We start from the raw sequence: 15,547 nt of genomic DNA, 5'->3' as shown, positions 1-15,547 counted from the left end.
TTTTTAAAAGATCAAAACTGTAGCCCTCACTTTTTTCCTTCCTTCCTCCTCCTCCCTCCCTTCCCCTTCCTTCCTTCCTTTCCTTCCTTCCCTGATTTTTAGTAACATTTATCATAAAAAATGCAACTTATATATTTCTTGACCGTAACTTACATGTGATTGAGAAGCATCAAATTAGAGTTTGTGGTCTCTGTCTTCCAATATCTTGTATGTACTAAACATAATAAAGTTGGTTCACCATCATAACTAGGGCTTTTTAAAGCCAGAATCCCGTTAAGGATTCCCGTAAGTAGGAGCATTTCCAGAAGTGGTGGGTACAGTAAGATTTTCTGATCTGCTGGTAAACATTGACGGGGATACCCACTTAGGCTATTTTATTTTGAAAGAGAGATGAAAATTTGAGCAAATGATAGCTTCCAGATACGGCAAGTCCTCACTTAACATCACTGATAGAATCTTAGAAACTGGCACTTTAAGTGAAACAACGTATAACAAAAGCAGTTGTATCATAGGTTCATTGATATAAACAAGAATTAAGTTCCTAGAGCATATTTCTGGCCAGAAAAACATCACCAAACTTCCAAATAAAAGCCCCAAATGCTATTCTAACTATTAAGCATTGAAATAAATGTGAGCTATACATACATTTAAGAAAGATTAATAAGAACAAGCAACATAGCCATTTACTCAATTCTTCCATATTCAGGAATAATTAATTGAGTCTGCCAGATCGTGTCCCAACAGCTCAGGGTGCAAAGAGGGAACCAACCCTGGACAGGATGCCATCCCCACCACAGGTGCACCCCCACACACCCACACTCACACTGGGACCACGCAGACATGATGGTTCACCTCACATGCACGGCTTTGCAGTGTGGGAGGAAACCAGAGTCCCTGGAGAAACCTACAGAGACATGGGGAGACCATGGAAACTCCACACAGACAGTGGCCCCAGGCCAGGAATTGCTTTCTAGTCAATGTCGTAAGAAAATGACATTGAATGAAATGATGTTGTTCAAGAACCTGCTGTAAAGGAAGGCCAGTGTATGATCAGAAGTGCACATCTCTAATGAAGAAATCAGGAAGAGCCATTTTGCTGTTCCCTTAACCCTGCTGCCCATAGGTAACAACAGTAAGTTTCCTTCAGTTACCCCTTTCTTCTCCACATATAAGAAGGAAATTTCACTTTTGAAATGTTGAATTAACCTGTTTTCACACAAGCAAAGTTGCATAATGGTCTTGGCTTTGCCAGCTACATGCTCTCTACAGGTGGACAAAATGGGGATAATCACTGATATTTTAAAAAGTTGCTGCTATAAAGATTAAAATGAGCCCCTGCATGAGAAAGTATATATAACCACTCAAAAATATGAGTAAAAATGCTCATTTTTTAACCAAACGATTCTTTATGTCCCTTTTATTTTGTCCTGCTATTTGCTATTGATTGCTGTTCCTTTGACTTTTCTTTCTGTTTTTTTCTTTTCTTTTTGTTTCTTTTCTTTTATCTTTTTCTCTTTTTTTTTGAGATGGAGTTTCACTCTTGTTGCCCAGGCTGGAGTGCAATGGTGCAATCTCGGCTCACCACAACCTCCGCCTCCTGGGTTCAAGTGATTCTCCTGACTCAGCCTCCGGAGTAGCTGGGATTACAGGCGTGCACCACCATGCCCGGCTAATTTTGTATTTTTAGTAGAGACAGGGTTTCTCCATGTTGGTCATACTGGTCTTGAACTCTTGACCTCAGGTGATCTGCCCGCCTTGGCCTCCCAAAGTGCTGGGATTACAGGCGGTGAGCCCCTGCACCCAGCCTATCTTTGATTTTTCTATCAATGCAAAGTTGGAGGAGTTAAGCAACCATTCCTAAGATGAAGAAAGTTATCTTCGAGACCAAATTCAATTTTCAGCAGTAAGGAGCAGACAAAAAATCCTCTTCCCCTGCCCCACAGCTTCCATTGTACTAGAAAAACACAGACGACAAATAAAACAAATAAGAAAAATATGTGAAATGTTCAATGGTAGTAAGTGCTAGAGAGGAAAAACTAAGTGAAGAAAGTGAAAGAGGAGGATAGGGCATCTGTGGGGAAGGCAGGGGACAGCTCAATCTATGGATTCAGGAAGGGCTTAAGGAGACATCGGAACACAGGGCTGGAAGAGGCCGGGGAGTGAGTCACATGGACATCCAGGGAAATGCTTCCAGGGAGAAGGGACAGTAACCACAAGGTGGGAGAGGACTTGGTATGTCTGAGAACAACTGGAGGTCAGTGGGCCGGAGCAGAGTGAGAACTGAAGGGGAGGAGACCAAGGAAGCAGCAGAGCTGGGCTAGTGGTGGGCAGAGAACCAGAGTGACTGTTTCTCGTTTTGTTTTGTTTTGAAACAGAGTCTTGCTCTGTTGCCCAGGCTGGAGTTTTGAGACGGAGTCTCCCTCTGTCACACAGGCTGCAGTGCGCGGCTCACTGCAACCTCATCTCGGGTTCAAGAGATTCTCCTGCCTCAGCCTCCCGAGTAGCTGGGACTACAGGCATGCACCACCACGTCTGGCTAATTTTTGTATTTTAGTAGAGACAGGGTTTCATCATGTTGGCCAGGCTGATCTCGAACACCTGACCTCAAGTGATCCACCCTCCTCAGCCTCCCACAGTTGTGGGATTACACGCGTGAGCCACTGCACCCGGTTCAGAGTGTTTGTTCTAATGGAAAAGCTGCTGCGGTGCAGAGAAGGAAGGCAAGAGCAAGGGTGGACACAGGCCAGTGATGTGGCACCAGCAGTGACCCAGAGATGAGATCATAGCAGCCTGGACCAGACCGCATCAGTGGAGGTGCTGCTGGACTCCAGACACATTGTGAAGGCAGAGCTGACAAGATGCGAGGGTAGATTGGATGCAGGGTACAGAGAAAGCGGGGAGTCTAGATTTTTTATCTGAGCAACTAGAAGGACAGCACAGTCATCTAGTAAGACGGTAAAGACTCTTGGAAAAGCAGGTTTTGGAGGCTGATGTCAGGAGCAAGTTTGGGGCATGTTATATGTGAGTCATGTATTACATATCCACCTAGAAATGTTGAGTAGGCAACTGGTGAGATCAATCTGGACTTAAGGAGAAATGTTCAGGTGGGAGGTACCAATAATCATCAATTTAAGATGCTATTTGAAGCCATGAGGAGGGGCTAGCTCACAAAGCAGGGTGTAGATACCAAGAAGAGATCCAAGACCAGGCTTTGGGCATGCCAATGGTAAGAGGTTCGGGAGAAGTGGCAATGGCGACTAAGTTCGAGTGGACAGTAAGAGAGAGTATGGCGTCTTAGAAGCCAACTGTAGAACATATTTGAAGAAGGAACTGATTGACTATAACCTGTGTCAAATGCTATTGTTAGGCTAAGAAAATAACAACAGAAAAATGACCAAAATGGATACTCCCAAGCCCTCAAACAAAGTATGCTAAAGCAGTTTTTAATGTTTTAGTAAGGTCTTAAATTTAAGATGAGAATTTGCACAAATATTTATATCCTCTCCTAAATCTCACTAAAATGACCCTAAAAATAAGAAAGGACAAAGAGACAATATTGGTCAGGCTATGTCTCTTCCTCTCTCTTCCCTAAACTCTAAACAGATGCTGGGATCAATTCAAAGATGGATTTTCCAGCTTAAACTGACTGTTCATCCCAGGAAATCCAGAGGAATGGAAGCCCCAGAGATACAAAAGGAAATACGAAACCTCCCAGGACTCCAGCAGGTTTGTGAGGAGACAACAATATAGGTAGAGTGACAAGAAGACACAAGTAAAAAGTCAAGAGAATAAAGAAGACAAATGTCAATTTACAAAATAAATTGTACTGGCCGAGTGTGGAGGCTCACCCCTGTAATCCCAGCACTTTGGGAGGCAGAGGTGGGCAGATCACAAGGTCAAGAGATTGAGACCAGCCTGACCAATGTGGTGAAACCCCGTCTCTACTAAAAAAACAAAAATTAGCCAGGCCTGGTGGCGGGCTCCTGTAGTCCCAGCTACTTGGGAGGCTGAGGCAGGAGAATGGCGTGAACCCGGGAGGCGGAGCTTGCAGTGAGCCAAGACAGCACCACTGCACTCCAGCCTGGGCCACAGAACAAAAAAATTGTACTCATAATCTAACATAGTTTTCACTATTCTGTTACAAGGCAGCAGAGAGTGCTGGCTCACCAGTGGCCAGGGGGAGGTCAACATTCACATGGATTACACGAGCTTCTCAATTCCCAGTCTTACCTATCTCCATTCCCTCTCAGCTACACATGTGCACACAAGGGCCTTCTCCATCATCCCAAACTGCCTCTTCCCCCAAATCACTGCGCTCACACCTCCAGCCACACACACTGAACTCCTATCTTTTCGTCTTTCTTCTCTTGCCTCCTGACCCCTCCAATCCATTCTCCACACTGCACTCAACTGATCTTCAACAGACACCTCACCATAACCTCTCCTGCTCATAATCCTGCAAACCTGAAGCCCACATCCTTACCATGGCCTACAGGTCCTGCAGATTGGACCTTCCTCCCAGCCTTGTCCGACGTCTTTCCATTCACTGGGATAGCCCCAGTGAGGGTCCCGCTAGTTCTGGGATGGCACCATGCTCCTTCCCAACTCAGGCCTTGCACTGATGCGGCGCCTTTCATTGCCTTCTTCACCAGTGCCTGACATGGTACATGATAGTTAGAAAGCTTTTGGTTAATAACTATTTCTCTATTCACTTGCTGATTTGATGTCAGAACTATGAGGGAGTTACACACAGAGAAGGGAGATCTGGATAAAATGGGGAAATGAGAAGCAGAGAGAGCAAAATGATCAGTTTATTCACTCATTCTAGACATACTGAAGAGGTTAGGGAGGTCCAGGTAAACTGTGGCAGTGGAAATCTTAAAGAGCCAGGGATCAACATATCAGTCCTACAGAACAAAACAAGGGCTAGGATCAAGGAAAACGGTCTGAATACATATAAGTGCCTGATTCAAGTAATGTTTTGAACAAATCAGTAAATATTTATGGAACACTTACTATGTGCAAAGCAACATGTTACAAAATGATACATAGTTTGTTTTTGTTGACTTATTTAATTTTTTTGAGACGGGGTCTTGCTCTGTTACCTAGGCTGGAGTACAGTGGCGTGATCCTGGCCCACTGCAGCCTCAAACTCCTGGGCTCAAGCAATCTTCTCCCTTCAGCTTCCGGAGTAGCTGGGACCACAGGTACGCACCACCACACCTGGCTAATTTTCATATTTTTTTGTAGAAACGAGTTTTACCATGATGCCCAGGCAAGAACCAGCCTTTTGATTTTTTGCTTTTTTCTTTTGTTTTCCTATTTTTAATTCTATTAATTTCTGCTCTTTATTACTCCCTTCTTTTGCTTGCTTTGGGCTGACTTTGCTCTTCTTTTTCTAGGTTCTTTTTTTTTTTTTTTTTTTTTTTTTTTTTTTTTTTGAGGCGGAGTCTCGCTCTGTCGCCCAGGCTGGAGTGCAGTGGCGCGATCTCGGCTCACTGCAAGCTCCGCCTCCCGGGTTCCCGCCATTCTCCTGCCTCAGCCTCCCGAGTAGCTGGGACTACAGGCGCCGCCACCACGCCCGGCTAATTTTTTTGTATTTTTAGTGGAGACGGGGTTTCATTGTGTTAGCCAGGATGGTCTCGATCTCCTGACCTCGTGATCCGCCCGTCTCCGCCTCCCAAAGTGCTGGGATTACAGGCTTGAGCCACCGCGCCCGGCCCTTTTTCTAGGTTCTTGAGGTAGTAAGTTAGGTTACTGATTTGATGCCACTCTACACTTTTAAAGTAAGCAGTTGGGCTGGGCACGGTGGCTCACGCCCGTAATCCCAGCACTTTGGGAGGCCAAGGCAGGTGGATCACGAGGTCAGGAGATCGAAACCATCCTAGCTAACAAGTTGAAACCTCATCTCTACTAAAAATACCAAAAATTAGCCAGGTGTGGTGGCAGGCGCCTGTAGTCCCAGCTACTCGGGAGGTTGAGACGGGAGAATGCATGAACCTGGGAGGCGGAGGTTGCAGTGAGCTGAGATCACGCTACTGCACTCCAGCCTTCGTGACAGAGTGAGACTTCCCCTCAAAAAAATAAAAATAAAAATAAAATAAATTTTTAAAAAAGTAAGCAGTTAGTGCTATTCATTTCCCTCTGATCTACTGCTATGGCTGCATCCCACATATTTTGAATATGTTTTCAACATATGTTTTTATTTTCAATTACGTGTATTTTTATTTTTTCTTTGAGAAAACTTTCTCTTTGACCCATTGATTATTTAGAAGTGTTGTTTTATTTCCATGTTTAAAGATTTTTCCAGTTGTGTTTTTCTGTTACTGTTTCCTAGTTTGATTTCACTGTGGCAGAGAACATACTCACATGATCACAGTTATTTTAAATTTTCTGAGGCATGTTTTATGACCCAAGATATGATCAAATATGGTCTTTCTTGGTGAATGTTCCATGAGGGCTTGAAAAAAAAAAAGTTTGTGCTGAGGGTTGGGTTACTGTTCTATAGATGTTAATCAGATCCTCTTAGATTGTGTTGTTCAGATCTTCTTTCTCCTTGCTGGTTTACTACCTAGTATTTCTCAGTTGCTGAGAGGGTGCTGTGATCCCCAACTATAATTGTGGGCTTGTCTAGGTCTCTTTTCAGCTTTACCAATTTTTGTTTTGTGCATTTTTGAGGCTATGGTGTTTGGTGTATATGAACACTTATATTTTAAGTATCAGTTATGTTAAGCATATCTTAAAATGCTGAAAATTCTATTTCTAGGTATTATCTATGTAGACAGACTGATACATTTTATAGTAGTAACAGAGGAAGTTGACTAGAGACTAATTTAAAAATAAAACTTTCAGTATAGATAATGTAGAAACTATTGGCTGGGTGCGGTGGCTCATGCCTGTAAGCCCAGCACTCTGGGAGGCCGAGGCGGGTGGATCACAAAGTCAAGAGATCGAGACCATCCTGGCCAACATGGTGAAACCTAGTCTCTACTAAAAATACAAAAAATAGCTGGGCATGGTGGCACGTGCCTGTAGTCCCAGCTACTCGGGAGGCTGAGGCAGGAGAATCACTTGAACTCGGGAGGCGGAGGTTGCAGTGAGCTGAGATCACACCACTGCACTCCAGCCTGGCGACAGAGTGAGACTCCATCTCAAAAAAAGAAAAAAAAAAAGAAAGAAAGAAAGAAAAAAAGAAACTATTATCCCAACATATTATTTTCAGTGTTTTTTTTTTCTTTAAATATATGGAGAACTGATGGTGTTACATTTCTATAAAATACTCTTTTTCAGGTAAGGTAAATAGAATATATAATAACTTGCTGACATATCATCAGTAAAGACTTCTAAATGATACTGTAACATCTCTGAAACATGATCTTATAAATAAGAGAAAAAAAGAGTAGAACCAAAATGAAACTTAAAATTTAATTACATTAAAATTAATGTTTTGAGTACGTTTCGTGGAACAACTAGTAGGCTTGACCCTTGGCTAAAAATTAATTTTCTTCATGAAATCTACATACAGCACTTTTACCTTTCTTATACTCGCCACATTTCTTTTTGTGTTATAGTTACATGTATGGTTGTTTTAATAGTATTACTACATTGTTTGTACACAGCCACACATACAATATGCTGGTTTTAAAATATACATCTACAAAGTCTTAGATACTCCTCCCTTTCAGTAAGTGGAGCTTATTCCCCCCACTCACCATCTCCCACTGTTTTAATGTGGGCTTAGTGGCACACTTCATTTTTAAAAAATTTTTATTAAAAAATAAAAAGGCCAGGCACGGTGGCTCACACCTGTAATCCCAACACTTTGGGAGGCTGAGGCAGTCCTGAGGTCAGGAGTTTGAGACCAGCCTGGCCAACATGGCGAAATGCTCTCTACTAAAAATACAAAAAAATTAGCTGGGTGTGGTGGCATGTGCCTGTAATCTCAGCTATTCAGGAGGCTGAGGCAGGAGAATTGCTTGAACCCAGGAGTCAGAGGTTGCCATGAGCTGATATCATGCCACTGCACTCTAGCCTGGATGACAGAGCAGGACTCTGTCTCAAAAAAAAAAAAAAAAAAAGAGACAGGGTCTCCTATTGTCCAGGCTGGTCTTGAATTCCTAGGTTCAAGTGATCCGCCTACCTCGGTCTTCCAAAGTACTGGGATTGCAGATGTGAACCACCACGCCTGGTCATTAGTGACTCACTTCTAACAAACAGAATAAGGCAGAAGTGATGGCGTGTCCTGCAGATTTGGTCATGCATGGCCTTGTGGGTTCCTCCTTGTTCTCTCTTGGATCACTCGCTCTGGGGAAAGCCAGCTGCTCTGTCATGAGGGCATTCAAGCAGCACCCTGGAGTGGTCTATGTGGGGAAGAACCAAGGCCTCCTGCCAGCAGCCACGTGTTGGAGTTAACCTGACAGCAGATCCTCTAGCCTTGGATGGACCCTGGATCTAAATCTCACACCTTATACAAAAATTAACTCAAAAATGTATGACACTTAAGTATAGGTGCCCGTAGTTCTGGCTGACGTCTTGACTGCAACTTCATAAGAAGTGCTGAACCAGAACCCCCTCAACTAAGCTGCTTCTGGAGTCCTACTTATTGTGAGGAATATTATTTTAGAGACTTTGTGAAATAATAAATGTTTATTTTTTTTTTTATTTTATTTTGTTTTGCGATGGAGTCTCTCTCTGTAGCCTAGGCTGGAGTGTAGTGGTGCCATCTCAGCTCACTGCAAGCTCCGCCTCCCAGATGCTGTTTTAAGCAATTCTCCTGCCTCAGCCTCCTGAGTAGCTGGGATTACAGGCACGTGCCACCACGCCCAGCTAATTTTTGTATTTTTAGTAGAGACAGGGTTTCACCATGTTGGCCAGGCTGGTCTTGAACTCCTGACCTCGTGATCCGCCTGCCTCGGCCTCCCAAAGTGCTGGGATTATAGGCATGAGCCACCATGCCCAGCCAAATGCTTATTGTTTCAAGCCACCAAGTTTTGTTATATAGCACTAAATAAACAAATAAAATAGGCTGAGCACCGTGGCTCATGCCTGTAATCCCAGCACTTTGGGAGGCTGAGGTGGGCAGATTTCTTGAGCCCAGGAGTTGGAGACCAGGCTGGAGGCAACAGAACAAAATCCTGTCTCTACAAGAAAAAACAAATAAGTAATAAAATAAAGTATAAGCTGGGCACAGTGGCTCATGCCTGTAATCCTAGCACTTTGGGAGGCTGAGGTAGGTGAATCACTTGAGGCCAGTAGTTTGAGATCAGCCTGGCCAATATGGTGAAATCCTGTCTCTACTAAAAATACAAAAATTAGCTGGGCATCCTGGTGTTTGCCTGTAATGCCAGCTACTTGGGAGGCTGAGGCAGGAAAATCACTTGAACCCAGGGGGCAGAGGTTGCAGTGAGTCAAGACTGTGCCACTGCATTTCAGCCTGGGCAACAGAGTGAGACTGTGCCTCAAAAAATATATATAAAATAAAAATTAAAAAAATAAATTATAGAAAAGGCCAGCTCTTTAGGAAAAAAAAATCAATAAAATTGATAAACCTCTAGCAAGACTGACAGAAACAGAAAGCAAGGAAACACACAAAAAAAATTAAGACTAAAATAAGGGATATCACTACAGATCGTACAGTCATTATTAGTATAATAACCAAATACAACAGACAATTTTATACTCTGAAATTTGCAGAAGAAATGGGCTAAAATACCTCAAAAACCACAAATAGCCAACACAGATGAAACAGACAATGTGAATGGCCATATTACCAATTTAAAAAACCAATATCGAATTTAAAAACTCCCAAAAGATAAGTTTTCAGGGCCAGATGGTTTCACTAGAGATTTCTACCAAACATTTAAAGAAGAATAATGCCAAAGGAGAAAAAGCCCTGCAAGATATTTGTAGAGATAGACAAGACTATCCTAAAGTTTATATGGAAAGGAAAAGAAATTAGATTAGCTAAAACAATTTTGGAAAAAATAAAATGGGAGAAATCAGTTTTCCAGATTTCAGGACTTATTATATAGCTATGGTTAAGACTATGTGGTGTTGGCAAAGGGATACATACAAAGATCAGTGGAACCCAGAAAGAATCCTACACAAATATGCCTGGGAGCCAGGCATGGTGGTGGCACCTGCCTTCTACCCATATCATATACGCCCCAACTCTTTTTTCATAAAGGTGCAACAGCCATTCAGTAGAAGAAGGATAGCCTTTTGTATAGAAGAAGGACAGCCTTTTGCTTGGGCATTTATCCCAGCAAAATAAAAACTTAGGTTCACACAAAAACCTGTACACAAATATTCATAGCAGCTTAATTATAATATCCCCAAACTGGAATCAGCCCAGATGTTCCTCAACAAGTGAATGGTTAAACTGTGGTATTCACCCCATGGAATATTACTCAATAATAAAAAGAACAAACTATTGATACATGAAACAACTTGGAAGTATCTCTAGGAAATTATGTTGAGTAAAATAAGCCAATCCCAAAAGTTTCATTCTGTTTTGGATTTTAAATTCCATTTACAGAACATTTTAAAGTGATAACATTTTTAAAATGGAGGATAGATCAGTTCTTCCAGTGTCTGGGGACCAGTAGAGGGGATGGAGGAACAGGGGTGTGATTATAACAAGGCAACATGAGAGTCTCCCGGTGCTGGAAACGTTCCAGATCTCAATCCGATGGTAGATACGTGAACCAATGCAGGTGATACTGTACGGAACTTAATATGCACAAATTCAAATAAAACTGGGGACATCTGAATAAGATCAGTGAATTACATCAATGCTAATATCCTGGTTATAGTTCTGTAAAACATTACCATTTGGGGACACTGGACAAAGTATACAAGGGACTTCTCTGTAACAGTTCTCATAACTGCATGTGAAACTATAAATAAAAAATACTAAAGATGATGTGAACAGAGATATACACTTTTAGGTGGCTGTATTTCCCCCACCCCCACAGGAGTCATACTTAACACAATGGCCAAGCTATAAAAGTTGAATGAGAGGAACTGATGTCCTAGGGTTACTTATCAACATATCTAAAGTAAAATAAATACAAGCATAGTTTTTAAAATTTCAAAGCTCTATAAAATGCAATTTTACAAGGTTACTGAATGTGCTTGTTTTCAGAATCCTGAAGGCAATTTCCTTGTATCAAAACCCACACATCCTTTGTTGAGAATGACTTGCACAAAGCTATTCTGCATTACATGGTAACAAAATGATGGGTGGTTTTTTTCCAAGAGAGAACATATCCAGGAGCAATGACGCACCTGCAGTTAGAGCAGACAGTCGCTATACTTTCACCGCATCACCACTAGATTTCCACGAATCCCGCATGAGAAAACTGTGATTGATATGTCAGTTTTTTCACTTAGTTTACAGTACACACAAAAATGACAAGGTCAGTCTCTTGCCATGTTATTTCCAAAGAAAATTATCTAGAAATAATTACCTTTCAGCAAACTCTAAATCCATGTGCAAAATGTAGTCTTTTATACATCATATAAAAACACCAAAAAACATCTGGTGGTACCAAAACAAGGTGAGACACGAGAGAGATTCTATGCACCGGTAGCTGCGGGATGGCTTCTGTAATAAGCTGTATGGTGTGGTCTCCAATAAGATATGTCCTAATCTCAGAACCTAGGAAGGTGACCTTATTGGAAAAAAAGGGTCTCTATAGAGGTAAGTTAAGGATTTGGGGCTGAGGAGGTCATTCTAGACGATCCAGATGGGCCCTACGTCCAATGGTAAGTATCCTTATAAGAGGGAGGCAGAGAAGATTGGTCCGAGACAAAAGAGGGGAAGGTGATGTGAAGATGGAGGCGAAGATTAGAGAGATGCGGCCGCACGTCCAGGAATGCCCAGGAATGCCAGGACATCGCCAGAAGCTGGGAGAGACAAGGAACACATTCTCCCCTGGGTCTCCCGCAGGGCGTGTGACCCTGCCAGATTTTGGAGTTCCAGGCTTCAAAACTGTGAGAAAAACGATTTCTATTGTTAAAGTCACCAAGTGTGTGGTAATTTATGACGGCAGCCACAGGCATGGTTGACTCCCTTCACCCGGAGTACAATCCACGCACCTGCCAATCAAAGCAACAAAGTATGAAAATCACTACTTTAAAAACTCAAGACAAAAGAAACCTCAAAAATACTAGCTTATGTAACCATAAGACCTTCAAACTGGCCTTGAATTCAGAACAAACAAGAAATGGTCAAATAGAAAGCTATCATTGAGGAGGGGAAAAAAAAAGTTCTAATTCTTATTTTTAATTCTGTTCAAAGAGAAGCAGCACTATCAAAATATCAAATAAAAAATTCCTTTAATTAATAAGCAATCTGCAAAGAATGAGCATAAAATTGTGAATATGAATTAATTTGACACATCCACTGTATACCAGAAACACTACTTTAAAATATAATGGAAAAAACACTCCTTTCACAAAAGTAATGAAAAATATGAAACATAGTTTCAAGAAGTAACTTTAACCAACCTTACATGGACCTATATACAAAAAAGAATAAAAAGCTTTTATTAGTCATTAATTTTTTATATCTTCAAGAACACCTGAACAACTGGAACTTGCTTGGTTGTTGGGTAGAAGATTGAGTAACTGTAAGGTACAAGTTAGTCTCAAGATGCTGACAGGTTTGACACACGCAAAAAAAAAAGTCCCAAATATATTTTTTGAGTGAATTTAATCAAATGACTCCAAAGTAGAACTGGTATAAAAATCTAGTGAGATCACAACACAAAGAATAGATAAATGTTTGAAGTTAGAGATATCCCAATTACCCTGATTTGATCATGACACATTGTATACATGTATCAAAATAGCACGTGTATCTCCAAAATATGTAAACTATTCCATATCATAATTTTTTTAAAAAATAAAGTGAGAAAGAAAAGATTTATAAACACTTATAGCCAGGCGTGGTGGCTCACACCTGTAATCCTAGCCCTCTGGGAGGCCAAGGCAGGCGGATCACTTGAGGTCAGGAGTTCAAGACCAGCCTGGCCAACATGGTGAAACCCAGTCTGTACTAAAAACAGAAAAACTAGCTGGGCCTGGTGGCACACGCCTGTAATCCCAGCTACTCAGGAGGCTGAGGCGCGAGAATTGCTTGAACTCAGGAGGCGGAGGTTGCAGTGAGCCGAGATGACATCACTGTACTACAGCCTGAGTGACAGAGCAAAACTCCATCTCAAAGAATAAAATAAAAAAGACTTATAAAGTAAACTAATGGGCATAGTGATGACAGAGTCTGCTAAACATTAAAACAGGATATAAAGGTACACTTATTAAAACATAAGGAACAACACACAGCTGCACAAAGCATATGTCCATATAAGAACTTGTATGCAAACATTCACAGCAGCATTATTTCATAAGAGCCAAGAAGCAAAAACAGCACAACTGTGCTTCAGTTGATGAATGGATGAGTAAGATGTGGCATATCCATACCATAGAATATTATTCAGTCATAAAAATGAATGCAGCCAGGAGAGGTGGCATGCACCTGTAATCTCAGCTACTCAAGAGGCTGAGGAGGGAGGATCACTTGAGCACTGGGCAACACAGTGAGACCCTGTCACTTTAAAAAAAAAATGAGGCTTTCCTCTTTACTTCTACAGGTATTGATACATAATACAATACAACATAGATGAACCTTGAAAACATTCTACTAAGTGAAAGAAGCCGGACACAAAAGACCATATATTGCACTATTTCATTAAAATGTTCAGAACAGATGAATCCATGAGACAGAAAGTAGATTAGTGGTTGCCAGAGACTGGGGGAAGGGAGAATGGGGAGTGACTGCTAATGGATATGAAAGTCTTTTGGGTGTGATGAAAGTCTTCTGGAATTATAGTTATATTCTTACCTTGTATCATGTCAAGAAATAAACTTCAGATGGAGTAAAGATTTAAAAATAGAAAATAAAGTCCTGAAAGAACAGCTGGACCTCCATATCTGTGAGTTCTGCATCCGTGGATTCAACTAACAACAGATCAGAAATATTTCTTAAAAAAATATGTGGGTGCGGCCAGGCGCGGTGGCTCATGCCTGTAATCCCAGCACTTTGGGAGGCTGAGGCAGGCAGATCACGAGGTCAGGAGATGGAGACCATCCTGGCTAACACGGTGAAATCCCGTCTCTACGTCTGTGCCACTGCACTCCAGCCTGGGTGACAGAGCAAGACTCCATCTCAAAAAAAAAAAAAAAGGGTACATCTGTACCAGACACGTACAAACTTTTTTTCTTGTCACTATCCCCTAAATAATACAATATCACAATTATGTACAGAGCATTTACATTGTATTACATATTATAAGTAATCTAGAGATGATTTAGCATATACCAGAGGGTGTATGTGTAGGTCATACACAAATATTATTCAATTTGATATAAGGAACTTGAACATCCATGGATTTTGATATCTGAAGGGGGTCCTGGGACAATCCCCCATATATACCAAGGGACAACTGTACTATAAGAAAGTAAAGAATAATATTTCTATAATCCTATACTGAGGAGTCCAGTCTAAATATGGCATGGGTTAGAGAAGTTATAAAAGACACATAGACTTAAGCATAGAAATATTGCAAAAGCTTCCACAAGATGAGAGGCTTCTTGAATGGATACTGTTTTTTTCTTTTTTTAAAGGATGTTTCTATTTACATATCTTACCCATTTCCTGTTTAGAAAAAAAAAAAAAATGCAGCTCACTGCCAGCGTGCATTTCTCAGGGCAAATGGGAAATGGGTTTAAAGGCCTATGTATGTAATAGACACCTGCTGGGTGGTCTCCTGATTCAACCATCCTTTCTCTTACATCACATGGATCGGGCCTCAGGCCTTGGCCATGTTTCTTCTTGCCACATGGACAAGAAGCACAGGGAAGGCCGTTTTACAGACAAGCAAGAATAAAATATGTATGTGAAGAGGGCAGACATAAATGATGCAGAACTGAATACCGATGTCATGCAAATTTTCTGTTCCAGCCTTTTTCCAAGGCCAATATGCATTCTTGCCTTAGGGGACTGGGAGACCCTCCAATATTCCTCTATGGGTTTCTTCTTCTCTTACGTAAAAGATGTTTAAATGAATACATTTTGTTACATTTAAAATGACTCAATTTTTTGAGATGGAGTTTCATTCTTGTTGTCCAGGCTGGAGTACTATGGTGTGATCTCAGCTCACCGCAACCTCTACCTCCTGGGTTCAAGCGATTCTCCTGTCTCAGCCTCCGGAGTAGCTGGGATTGCAGTCACACTTCACCACGCCTGGCTAATTTTTTGTATTTTTAGTAGAGACGGGGCTTCACCATGTTGGTCAGGCTGGTCTCGAACTCCTGACCTCAGGTGATCCACGCGCCTCAGTCTCCTAAAATGATGGGATTACAGGTGTGAGCCACCCTGCCCAGCCCAAAGATGACTCAATTTCTTTAACTCAGTAATACTGCCTTCAGGACTAAGGCAGGCAGGACTGACACAGGCCGGCTGTGGTGTCTTACTCCTGTAATC

The 15,547-nt window shown here is 41.7% G+C and overlaps 1 protein-coding gene and 1 long non-coding RNA gene across 18 annotated transcripts in view; one reads left to right on the top strand and one right to left on the bottom strand.

Moving 5' to 3' along the window:
- TJP1 (tight junction protein 1) overlaps window positions 1–15,547 on the bottom strand; it is a 273,602-nt gene that overhangs the window by 147,737 nt on the left and 110,318 nt on the right. The gene's annotated exons all lie outside the window — the stretch shown is intronic.
- LOC135971753 (uncharacterized) lies at window positions 4,146–5,932 on the top strand. Its single transcript, XR_010587995.2, has 2 exons — window positions 4,146–5,402; window positions 5,733–5,932. It is a non-coding gene; the product is annotated as an uncharacterized lncRNA (long non-coding RNA).

Source organism: Macaca fascicularis, chromosome 7 (genome assembly GCF_037993035.2).
Source record: "Macaca fascicularis isolate 582-1 chromosome 7, T2T-MFA8v1.1".
Taxonomy (NCBI): domain Eukaryota; kingdom Metazoa; phylum Chordata; class Mammalia; order Primates; family Cercopithecidae; genus Macaca; species Macaca fascicularis.
Note: the sequence above shows the minus strand (reverse complement) of the source record. Positions and strands in the feature narration are given on the sequence as shown.